The 10,482-nt window shown below is 47.1% G+C and overlaps 1 protein-coding gene across 2 annotated transcripts in view; it reads right to left on the bottom strand.

The window, feature by feature from the left end:
- The window catches only part of EYA3 (EYA transcriptional coactivator and phosphatase 3), a 146,684-nt gene extending 138,300 nt beyond the window's left edge, over positions 1-8,384 (bottom strand). For both annotated transcript variants that reach the window (XM_065421595.1, XM_065421596.1), the window contains exon 1: positions 8,274-8,384. The gene's annotated coding sequence lies outside the window, so the exon portion shown is untranslated. The remainder of the gene's footprint in view (positions 1-8,273) is intronic.
- Positions 8,385-10,482: the final 2,098 nt, after the last annotated feature.

Consider the following 10,482-nt stretch of genomic DNA (forward strand, 5'->3'; position numbering starts at 1 on the left):
TATTATGTAAAACACAACATACAACAACAACAATAGGAATATTTGGCTCACAGAGATCCAGCCTAATCATGAGGCACCTCCAGCGTCCTTTCAATCTACTAAATGCACATTCAACAGTCATCATCCTGCACCTGCTCACGTGGTAGTTAGATCTTTCCTTGCTGCCATCCAGGTCCCTGCTGCACGGTCTCATGAGACAGGGAAGCAAACAGTAAGCTGGGTCACTGAGAATCACAGTTGGTACTGCAACCCCACCAATGTTAATACATCAGTCAGGGGAAAATGTCCCTGCTTGCAGCTTTTCAAGAAGTCCTATAGTTCTAAAGATGTGAGCACAATGCCCCTTCCCTGACTACCCAATGTTCACATCAGTGAAACATCCCTGGTGATCCACCGACGCTTGCATAACCATGGAGAAGTACCCCTTCCATTTATAGGTTTCAGAGTAGCAGCCGTGTTAGTCTGTATCCGCAAAAATAACAGGAGTACTTGTGGCACCTTAGAGACTAACAAATTTATTAGAGCATAAGCTTTCGTGGGCTACAACCCACTTCTTCGGATGCATATAGAGTGAAACATATATTGAGGAGATATATATACACACATACAGAGAGCATGAACAGGTGGGAGTTGTCTTACCAAGTCTGAGAGGCCAATTAAGTAAGAGAAAAAAAACTTTTGAAGTGATAACTTCTATTTATAGTCTCAAAAACAAGGGGGGGGTTATCAGAATGGGGATGTGTGTCCTATCATCTCACCACAGTTTGGGAAACCCACTGCATAGAATCTCTATTATAATATTTCTCTATTATTTCCTACACATTGCCCAGATTGAGTCACAGTCCTTGGCAGCAGGACGTGCTGAATGGCTTTGCACATTTAGATGATGACAGCCCTACTGTAGATTTTTCGACACCAAACTGATTGTCCACGGATCAACAGCAATCTGGGATGGCAAGATTCCAGGGTGCGATCGTCACCCACTTTTCCACTGTCAAAAGCAGCTCTCATTTTGGTATCTCTGCACTGGAGGACTGGAGAAAGCTCAGTGCACAACTTCAGGATTGTGGCCTTCCACATGTGAAAAATTTGCATCCACGGCTGATCATCCCAAATTTGCATCACGATCTGATTCCACCACTTGGTGCTCAACTCACAGACCCAGAAATTCCACTCCACCGCATGTACCAAGTCAGAGAATGCCTGCAGCAGCTAGCAGTTGTCAGTCACTATCTGCATCATCCACTCCCTCCTTGGTATTCTCGTTTTCGCTGCTGCATGGCTGGCGCTGTGGTAGCTGTTGAAGTTCCACAAACACAGAAGAATTTGGTGCCCAGTCTCTAAAACAGACATGAGAACTCCATTGATCTGTTCAGCAGCCATGCTTCTGCCAGCGAGATGGCAAAAAGATTGAAAAGTAGCATGAGGAAGAACAGATTATGGGATGTAAGAGAGGAACTTTGGGAATTTTATAAATGGCACAAAAAGAGAAGATTACGGTATCAAAGGGAATTGTGGGCGTTTAACCCCAAGTTCCCACAATTCCCTGAGAGGAGTGCTGGTATCCCCCAATGCACTCCAAAAACCTCCCACAAGAAAACACACTGGACAGTGGCACAGGAACACTGGGCTGCCTGCCCACAGTGCCTCATACCATCTTCTGATGATACAACCACTTTCAGTGAGGACATGTGGCACTGGCAAAGGCAGTCATGCACGCATGTGCTCTAGAAATACTGCAATGCAGAGAGCTGTATGTGGACAAAAATGCTACCGATAAAGCTTTCTAGCGTAAACATGGACTCAGATTATAGCTGGAGAAGATATTTGTGATGGGATGTAATCCCCACACTGGCCCTGCAAAAGCTGAATTAGACCCAGTGGGCCAAATCAGCCAATTAAGCTGCAAACTGGGGAGCTTTAGGCTGTGTGGAGGGAGCTAATTAGAAGGAAGCTCACCTGTGAGGGGACAGGAGGGGATTCTATAAAGCCAGGAGGCCCGCAACCACGTAAGGATCAGCAGGGAGGAATCCTGCCGTCCCTCTGCCTGAAGTAGGGGAGAAGCAGCATGGTAGGAAGGAGTCCAGGGGTAAGAACAGTAAGGTTGGGGTAGATGCAGACCTTAACTATTTACTAAGGGCCCCGGGTTGGCCCCCAGAGTAGAGGGTGGGCCTGGGTTTCCCTGCCAACCGGTATTACTAAGGGTAGTGGATACAAAGCCTGTTGGCATCACTGCGGGAGCGACACAGTCAGGGCGGCAGGCGTGAGGGCTGCCTGATGCTGCTTCTGGAGAGAACCTTTAACGACCAACCTGGAACGGGAAATTGCCGAGTGACCTGGACGGACGGTGGAATCCCGAAGAGAAAGCTGCAGCTCCCGCAGTGAAAAAGAGGGCACAGAGTGAGAAAGAGACAATGACAAAGTGCAACCTCAGGAAGGGGCGTCGGCCTCAGAGCTAATACCCAGAACCATCAGGAGGAGGCACCCATCTAGCAGTGTAGACGACCCCATCACAATTGGTGGTGAATGTGGGCATGATAGTCATCCCTGACAAAAGGGATCAGTGACAGACTGTGCATGATGAGCACCCCAAGGTGAGGTGTTAGAGACTGTAAGGGAGTCGAACCTTGACAAAGGGGCCATAACAAAGAAAGAACCCCTAAGGGAAAGAGAGATGGAGATTCCTACAGTACAGACTTCTTTTGCTGAGGGAAGTTATCCCATACCAGAGTTGATGCCGGAGGTGCCACTCTCACAGAAGGGAGATCATAAGCAACAGGGATGGGTCCATGCTATATGGGGACAGATACTGGAAAAATCAACAGAGACTGTGGGAGACCTAAGTATACTTACAGGACTATTTGGTGAGAGTAGCTGATCAAGACCAGCAGCTGTATAAAAACCTACAAGAGGGAAGTTGGAGAGGTTGTAAGGGCCAGGTGCTCCAGGACTAGGAGGCCAGAGGCCAAGGCAGAAGGCATTATAGCTGTGAGTGCAGGAAACACCTGAAGAGAGGGTGCCCCTATTTATATAGAGATAAAAACCCTGTGACAATCCTATACACCAAGTTTCTGCCTAATGCAGGTTAAATTAGCCAAGTTACAAACTTCACAATACCCAGCTTAATACTATGAAGGATATGGGTGCAGCTAGCTCTGAACTGTGCCAAATACATCCAGATATCATAAACAATAATTCTGAACACACTGATTAAGTCCTTTCCCACAGCACTGCACAATCAGGACAGTGTCCCAGATTATTTATTTGATATTTTACTGCATTCCAAGTTCTCAATATGCTGTACGTTTCTGTATTAAAAATGGATAGCCGCATTGTAGGTGGTGTCAGGGTGCGGATGGAAAAGGGAAGTTTACATCAAGATAATGCAGTAGTCAAACTGGCCATCACCTCCTTGTGCATCTCCCTGCCTTTAGACCAGTGGTTCCCAAACTTTAACAACCTGTGAACCCCTTGTGACATTGCAGTCTATATGATTTTATAAAAATATGCTAATGGGTGAATATAATGCAACTGGAATATGCTTCATGCAAAAGGTATCTCGTAAGGTATCATTACAAAGCTTATTGTTTACTGAGTGTGGTCATCCTATTTGTATAAAGGTATCACTCTTGTATCTGAAACTAGAAATATGAAATATAACTCTGAGGGCCTATTGCAATTATGCAAAGTGTGGGCCATTAATGGTGGTTTGGAATCTTAATGGCTCCCATCAACTAGGACAATTGACTGGATGGCTCTGTTTGCAAGCAAGCCTTCCTGTGAGTCTGGCTGAGAGGAATGAAGGCTTGGGGTCTTACAGTGACATGTGATCATGTCACATGAACTGGAATCCATCTTTAACCTGGTGCTTTTCCAGTGGGGGGGAGTGGTGGAAACCCAGAGGGACAAAGGATTCCCACCTTATGCAAAAGATATATAAATGGGTCGAACAGAACGAAGAGAGGAGCCATCATGAAGAATTCCCTAGCTACCACCTGAGCTGGAACAAGAGCTGTACCAGGGGAAAGAATTGTGCCCAGGCCTGGAAGGTGTCCAGTCTGAGGAAAAAACTTACTGAAGCATCTCTAAGGGTGAGATTATCGGTATTCAGTTTGATTAGACATAGATTTGCGCATTTTATTTTATTTTGCTTGGTGACTTACTTTGTTCTGTCTGTTACTACTTGGAACCACTTAAATCCTACTTTCTGTATTTAATAAAATCACTTTTTACTTATTAATTAACTCAGAGTATGTATTAATACCTGGGGGAGCAAACAACTATGCATATCTCTCTATCAGTGTTATAGAGGGCGAACAATTTATGAGTTTACCCTGTATAACCTTTATACAGGGTAAAACAGATTTATTTCGGTTTAGACCCCATTGGGAGTTGGGCATCTGAGTGTTAAAGCAGGAACACTTCTGTTAGCTGCTTTCAGGTAAACCTGCAGCTTTGGGGCAAGTAATTCAAACCTTGGTCTTTGTTGGAGCAGATGGGCGTGTCTGGCTCAGCAAGACAGGGTGCTGGGGTCCCGAGCTGGCAGGGAAAGCAGGGGTAGAAGTAGTCTTGGCACATCGGGTGGCAGCTCCCGAGGGGGGTTCTGTGATCCAACCCGTCACACCCCTTTCACTAAAATGTCAAATCTCGCAATCCCCCTCCTAAAAATCATAGAATGAATATTTGAATATGAAATGAATATTTCCAGGGATTTTCTCCTTTACCTGAGTATAAATTATAAAAGCAGTGATCTTGGGAATATAAAATTTGTTTTTATAACATGCTTATTACACACTATTATTATTTATCATTATAGTATTTTTATTACATTATGAAAATGGCAACACTCTTCCAAGATCTCACTTTCGTAGCTTGTGTCACTTTGAATAAGCCTTTTATAAGACAAGGCTCCTGTGTTTCATCAAGGAGTATCAGATGTGAAACAGCATAAAGGTATTTAAGAAGCCAACTCAAAGAGTTCCTCCTACACAAGCATTCAGGTCTTCAGGCAAACAACGCACATTACAACAAAGCTTAAACTTGTTCATAATAATTTTAAAAACAATACTAGCTGCCTATTTAATTTTAAAAACAGCAAAAAATATCCACCTCCCTTTCCATTTCTTATAAGGAATCTTGAAGTTTAAATCTCCTCAGTGTGACAGATATGCTTAGCTCCTGGAAGTCCAGGGGCTCCGGGCTGCTGGCCCTGTGCTGCCCAGGATCCCTAGGGACAGCTCTGTCCACCGTTAGGGAATTTCCCCCCCCCCCCCCCCCAAGAACCCCCTGTAACATTTCGCAAACCCCAGTTTGAGAACCACTGCTCTAGACTCTCCAAACCCTCAAAATGCTACTGTTAAAAAAGAGAGAGGGAAAAAAAGGTACCTTGCCTGATGCTCTGATCACATCTAGTATATCTAGCTTTGGCTTCCCCACACCTTTATATCTTTTAAATTTGAGCTCCTGACCTGACCCTTACCTTCAAAGCCCTTCACAATTCAGCACTTCCCACTGAACTGATTTTACCCCTCAAGCACACAATGAGCCACCTCCCTAGCTGCATTTCCCAGTGTCACCTCGTGGCCTTTTTCCTTGCTGCTGTTCACACCCAGCTCACCATGCCTCATCTTCTTTCTCAAGACTCTCCTTAAAACAAATCCCTTCTGTGAGATCTATAAAACCTTACTCTTGCTCTTATAGTGGAAGTATCCAAGTTACAAACCCACGAGGTACATGAATGTATTACTAGCCAAAGTAGATATTGCTGTAATCTTTGTCCTCTTTTTTCCCCCACCTCCTTATTGATCACTATAATGCATCAACACATTATGTAGTAACCTGGGTCGTGATACTGCAAGCTGATATCTAGTGATAGATCTTTATGCTCATTTAGAGCCCCACTGACCTCATCCACATGGACACAGGAGTCTGTACGGATTAGCTAGTGGGATCAGGGCTTCAGACTGTTAGTCCTTGGGCAGGAACATTGTCATTTGTCTCAGACGTGCACTGCCCACAGTGGTACTAAACAAAAATTAGCAGTCTCTGCCACTAACTCTAGAGTTTATGGGCTTAGGAAACGAGAGTTCCCTTAAGCAGTCTCTCCCCACCATAAAGATCTGTTATAGCAAAGCTTGACACTATTTCAAACCACCTCATGTATCTCTGACTTCCTAATATTGTAACCTTACACCCTGATTTGGCATATTAAAGAGGCAGTCATCTTAAGTATCATTTTTACAAGTTTACAAAGATTAAAACTGAAAATGTTAAAAATCTAATTAGCTTTACACCTTTAATGTCATTTACTTTTTCCATTTCTCGCAGGTAGGACAATGAAAGTAGTTTTTAGTCAATTTCACATTCAAATTCTCCTGCACTAGCCTTGCACTGCAAAGCATGAAAAAAAAATCTACTGGTATCAGGTTGAATTTTTCCAAATATTAATTCAGGGGCAATTTTGACTTGCCAATATACCTTCGACATCAATGTAGTGTATACATTTCTAGCACACCTCAATACCCACGGAGAACAACATTTTGGGACCACTTTATCTTAATGATTAGATTTGTCCATTAAACAAAAACATTCCAATCTGCTTTACCCAGCCTTCCTGTGTGTCTTTGGATCCTGACCAAGATCAAGCTCACCATAAATCCAGGACAGTCATCAGCTGTTTGTGGGGCCTACTATTTACACCAATAAGCTCAGCCTGTGGCACATGAAACTAAGAAACAGTATGCTAGCTTATCATGGAGATTCTTCCACAAATCCTATTACCACACACTCTGCAAAACACGGATACTTTTTTATATACAGCCCAATTCAAAAGTTATCCTGCAACTAGACATTTAAAGGTTAAAAATGTTTACAGATGGTAAATGAATCAGGACTGAGAATTATGGTCAGCCAATATCTACGACTTGCTACAGTCAGTACCACAAAATGCAAAACACACAATTCTAGGCTGATGGGCCAGTGACCATTTCAAAGTCCAATTTCACATAAAGTTTAAACCATCTAAGCCATAAATGAGTGCTCACGCCTAAAATCTTAAGTGATAAGAAACATTAAGGTCTAATTAAAAATTTGTGAAATATACTGTACGCAATCAAAATCACATCACAAAAGGGCACAATGGTATTCACAATGACATGATTTTAAGGAAAGGAAAGGCCACAGCTACATAATGTCAGCAGAACAGCAAACTTTTCCCCGATAGTGAAAATTAGGATTCCTGTGCAGCTACAGACAGAAGTCACCATAAGAGAAAAGTGAATTAAAACCCCTCTAATTCTACAACATTCTTTCTGAGATGGCATGACCAATACAGCACACAGTGTCCAGCTGAGGGTGTAACATTGATTTATATAATGGCATTACATTTTGTCTTTAATTCTCCATCTCATTCCTATGCGCCCTAACATCTTGTTTCTTTTTACTATCAAAGTGGTAGCCGTGTTAGTCTGGATCTGTAAAAGCAGCAAAGAGTCCTGTGGCACCTTATGCATCCGAAGAAGTGGGTATTCACCCACGAAAGCACATGCTCCTATACGTCTGTTAGTCTATAAGGTGCCACAGGACTCTTTGCTGCTTTCTTTTTACTGTAGCTGCATATAGAGAAGAGGTTTTCATTTAACTGTCCACAAGCACATGCTTTCTTAACAATCTGGAACTCTGTATTTAGAACCCAGACAATACATCACAATATGGTTAATGCTCTATAGGCTTTCATGTGGCAGAAACAGTGCTAGCCACAGGTACAGAAAGTAAGTCCATGTTTACAGGCTATTGGAGCTGGATGGAAGGACTCAGCAGGGAAATTGGTACATTTATAGGCACTGACCGTTTCACTGAGGCTGTACACGAAAGAAACCTTCACATTAATTTGTATGGCTCGCTCAGGGGCTATCCCCCCTCCCCCAGCCAGCCCTTAGTCACTACAGTGACCACAAGCCCACTGTCTCCTAAGCTCAGCTGCCATACACTCCCACCCAGCCGCGGCCCCACAGGAGATCCATCTCCGGGCGCTCCGCCCCCCCCCGACCCACAGCGGAGGCCTGGCGGGGTGAAGTAGCAGCAGCGCCGTGGGGGGCACAGTGACGGGGGGGACCACTCAGTTCCCGCCGTGCAGGTCCCGGGGAGGGGCTAGGCAGATCCACGCGGGGGGGGCAGGACACGCGTGATATCTCTCGTCGGGGGGGGCTGCTATGGCGGGGGTCCCTGGGTCTCGCGAGAAGGAGCCTGCAGAGGCCAGCGGAGCAGCCTCTTACCGTGAAGCGGCAGCTCCGGAGCCGGCCCCGGCAATGCGTCCCGTGGGGGACATGGCAGCGGCCGTGGCGGTCGGTACAAGGAACACTCAGCTCGGAGCCCAGCCAGGCAGCGTAACCCGGAAGCAGAACCCCGCTCAGCCGGAAGTGACGCTGCGGTGGGGTTGGGAGCGGCTCGGCTCGGCTGCCCGGTTTGGTTCTTTCTTCGTCCTCAGCTCGAGCTCGGGCGGGGAGCTGGGCCAGTCGCCTTAGCGACGTTGGCCCGCTCGGGCCGGGTCAGGCCGGATCAGCCTGTGGAGCCGGGGCGAGCTCTGGGGAGCACGGGGCACCTGGGTTAGTGCCATAAACCCGGCGAAAGCGGCATCTCGGCCTGAGGCCCGCCCACCTCCCCTTTGTAGGTGCCCCTACAGGTACCAGTCCGGCCCACGAGGTGTCACCCAGGAGCTGCTCAGTGCCAGCTCGTCAGCCTGCCTAGGGCCGAGCGTCTGGCGCAATAGAAATTGTGTGGCAGGCCATGAATGCTCACCAAATTGGGGTTGGAGTGCTGGAGTTGGTGAGGGCTCGGTTTGGAGTGCAGGCTCTGGGGTGGGGCTAGAAATGAGGGGGAGTGAGGGCACTGGCTGGGGATGAGGCGTTTGGGGTATAGGAGGGGGCTCTGGGCTGGGACAGATGGGTTTGGAGGGCGGAAGGGGGATCAGGACTGGGGCAGTGTGTTGGGGTTACCACAAGTGGCTCCCAGAAGCAGCAGCATGTCCCTTCTCCAACTCCTACACAGAGGTGTGGCCAGGCGGCTCTGCACGTTACCCCCTCCGCAGGCACCGTCCCTGCAGCTCCCATTGGCCATGGTTCCCGGCCAATGGGAGCTTCAGGGCAGCGCTTGGGGTGGGGGCAGCCTGCAGAGTGGAGTCCCCTGGCTGTCCCTCTGTGTAGGCGCCGGAGGGCCATGTCACTGCTTCCGGCTCCCAACCCTGCTCCCCAGCTGGAATGCCAGAGCGGGGCAAACCCCAGACCCCGATCCCCAGCAGGAGATCACAGGCAGGAGTAAAATGGCTGGCGGCCCAAATCCAGCCCACGGGCCGTAGTTTGCCCACCCCCTGCTCTGGCGTGTCATGACATGCAGTGAAACAGTCGGGACGTGTGGAGGAGGCGTGCTGTCTATTGCCGAGGTGGCAAGCGCCACTCCTGCCTGATGCTGAGGTTTGCTTACTGTACTGGTAGCTGAGCACCCAAGCTAGGCATGACACAGGAACAAGTGAAGGTGTGAGCCATGCCCATGGGAGCTTACAGGGTGAGATCCTGATCATGCAGTGGGGTCGCCAGGGCTGGTGTTAGACTTTCTGGGGTCAGCAGTCAAAGCCCAAGACCAAGCCTCACCGTCTGGAGTCGAAGACTGTGCCCCATTGCACTGGGCCAAAGCTGAAGCCTGAGTCTCACTGGCCGGGTCCGAAACCTGAGGACTACATCCCTTAGTGGCAGGGCTCAGGTCACAGGCCCCCTGTCTGGGGCTGAAAGCCCTTTGGCTTTGGTTCCCCCGCCCAGAGCAGTGAAGCTCAGGCTTTGCTGTCTTTCCCCCCCCCCCCCCCCCCCCCAGCTGGGCTCACCTGGAGTATTGTGTCCAGTTCTGAGCGCCACATTTCAGGAAAGATGTGGACAAATTGGAGAAAGTCTAGAGAAGAGCAACAAAAATGATTAAAGGTCTAGGAAATATGACCTGTGAGGGAAGATTGAAAAAAATTGGGTTTGTTTAGTCTGGAGAAAAGAAGACTGAGAGGGGACATAACAGTTTTCAAGTACATAAAAGGTTGTTACAAGGAGGAGGGAGAAAAATTGTTCTTCTTAACCTCTGAGGATAGGACAAGAAGCAATGGGCTTAAATTGCAGGGAGGTTTAGTTTGGACATTAGAAAAAACTTCCTAACTGTCAGGGTGGATAAGCACTGGAATAAATTGCCTAGGGAGGTTGTGGAATCTCCATCATTGGGGATTTTTAAGAGCAGGTTGGACAAACACCTGTCAAGGATGGTCTAGATAATATTTAGTCCTGCCTTGAGTGCAGGGGACTGGACTAGATGACCCTTTGAGGTCCCTTCCAGTTCTATGAATCTCTGATTGCATAGGAGATGATTTGGGGGGGGTTCGTTTTGTTTTGTTTTTTTTGTTTTTTTTTAATGATATAATTCACACAATGAAAACACGGCCTTTAAAATGGTTAA

Source organism: Emys orbicularis, chromosome 23, assembly GCF_028017835.1.
Source record: "Emys orbicularis isolate rEmyOrb1 chromosome 23, rEmyOrb1.hap1, whole genome shotgun sequence".
NCBI classification, from domain to species: domain Eukaryota; kingdom Metazoa; phylum Chordata; order Testudines; family Emydidae; genus Emys; species Emys orbicularis.